General features: G+C 39.9%; 1 non-coding gene across 1 annotated transcript; it reads right to left on the minus strand.

Annotated features, from left to right (window-relative positions):
• Window positions 1-252: 252 nt before the first annotated feature.
• LOC113000574 (small nucleolar RNA R71) lies at window positions 253-359 on the minus strand. The gene has a single exon (XR_003265907.1). It is a non-coding gene; the product is annotated as a small nucleolar RNA R71 (small nucleolar RNA).
• Between the last annotated feature and the right edge of the window lie 1,999 nt (window positions 360-2,358).

The following is a 2,358-nucleotide window of genomic DNA, read 5'->3' on the forward strand; positions in this document are numbered from 1 at the left end:
CACTTGTTGCCCAAGTTTCATGGTCTTGTAGGTGAAGACCCTCATAAACATCTGAAAGAATTCCATATTGTTTGCTCCACCAGGAAACCTCCAGATGTCCAAGAAGATCACATCTTTCTGAAGGCCTTTCCTCATTCTTTAGAGGGAGTGGCAAAGGACTGGCTATATTACCTTGCTCCAAGGTTCATCACGAGCTGGGATGACCTCAAGAGAGTATTCTTAGAAAATTTTTTCCCTGCTTCCAGGACCACAACCATTAGAAAGGATATTTCAGGCATTAGGCAACTTAGTGGGGAGAGCCTATATGATTGCTGGGAGAGATTTAAAAAACTATGCGCCAGTTGCCCTCACCACCAGATTTCTGAGCAGCTTCTTCTCCAATAATTTTATGAAGGACTCAGTAACATGGAGAGAAGTATGACAGATGCTTCCAGTGGTGGAACCCTTGGAGACATGACCCCTGCTAAAGCCAGGAATTTAATTGAGAAGATGGCTTCCAACTCCCAACAGTTTTGTGCCAGAAATGATGCTATTGTCATTAGAGGAGTGAATGAAGTAGCCACGAATTCATCTTCATCAGCTGAAACTAAGAAGCTTGAGGGTAAACTAGATGCCTTGGTTAACCTGGTAACCCAGCTGGCCTTGAATCAGAAATCTGTACCTGTTGCAAGACTCTGTGGTTTATGCTCCTTTGCCGACCACCATACAGACCTTTGCCCTTCTATGAAGCAATCTGGAGCAATGGAACAGCTTGAAGCTTATGCTGCAAACATCTACAATAGACCTCCTCAACCTCAGCAGCAAAATCAACCACAACAGAACAATTATGACCTCTCCAGCAACAGATACAATCCCAGATGGAGGAATCATCCTAATCACCCTAGAAGCATAATATATCACCCTAGGCAATTTATCAATTTTCTGAGCAACGACAGTTCCCGATGCATAATTTGATGCATCACACATAAGCTCAAAAGGGGCTGTCCAGTCGGGTGCCTGGATGATGGGGGTGGTAGTCAGTGCTCTTTTGAGGCAATCAAAAGCCTTTTTGCATTTATCATTAAAGTCAAACTCCACCTCCTTTTGCAACAAGTTGGATAATGGAAGGGCTACCTTGCTAAAATCTCTTATAAAGCGCCTGTAGAATCCTGCATGACCAAGAAAAGATCGCAACTTCTTATGCTTCTGGAGAACTGATAACAACTTCTCCTCTTGCTCATCAACAAGGGAGGCAGATATAATTACTGGAAAACTTTTGCTATCATCCAAGTAAGCATATTTTAAATTTGATGGCAGAGGCTTCAATTCTGGTGTGGGCGACTGGATAGTGGTAGAAAGAGATGGTTTCTCAGCCTGTACCTCATAAAGAAAGTTAGAGGTATATGAACAACATGGTTAGTTCTATCTGACTCTAGAAAATAAATCTCAAGAGCTAAAACAGCACCAGACTTGTAATCAATATCAAATTCAGATTCACTCTCAGCATCAAATTCAGACATATGATGAAATATAAATTCAGATTCAATGCATGAAGAGCGACAGGCATGCAGATTAGAATGAAGATCAATCATGTATTCATCAACAATATGGTCAATTATTTCAGCAGGGTATACATAAAGATCTTCAGATGGGTGTTTCATAGCATCGAGAATATTAAAATGAACAGTTATATCACCAAACTCCATAGATAGTGTGCCTGCATATACATCTATCTTAGTTATAACAGTTTTCATAAAAGGTATGCCTAGAATGATGGGAACTGATCCTTGAGAAAATCCCTCCTCCATATTCAAAACATAAAAATCAATAGGGAAAATCAGTTCACCAACTCTAACTAAGACATCCTCTATGAAACCAGTAGGATAGGCAACACATCTATTAGCTAAATGAATCACCACATCAATTGATTGCAAAGGACCAAGAGATAGAGAATTAAAAATAGACAGAGGCATAACACTAATAGAAGCTCCTAAATCTAGCATGGCATTGTCAAACTTATTGTTCCCTATAATACAAGGTATGCAGAATGTACCTGGATCCTTACATTTTTCAGGGATTTGGGGAACAGATTTACCAATCAATGCGGAGACATTTTTGCCCATGCTAATTCTTTCACTTCCTTTAAGCTTGCGTTTATGAGTGCACAACTCTTTCAAGAATTTAGCATATCTTGGAATTTGCTTTATTGCATCCAGTAGAGGTATGTTTACCTCTACTCTTCTAAATGTTTCCAAGATCTCCTTCTCTGCCTCTTCCATTTTTTTGTTGGAAATTTCTCTTGGAGGGAATGGAAGAGGGATATGCTGCTCCTGTAAGTCAGAATTACCAGTAGAAGATTCACCTGCATAGAAATTGTTA

This window comes from Glycine max, chromosome 19 (genome assembly GCF_000004515.6).
Source record: "Glycine max cultivar Williams 82 chromosome 19, Glycine_max_v4.0, whole genome shotgun sequence".
NCBI classification, from domain to species: Eukaryota; Viridiplantae; Streptophyta; class Magnoliopsida; order Fabales; family Fabaceae; genus Glycine; species Glycine max.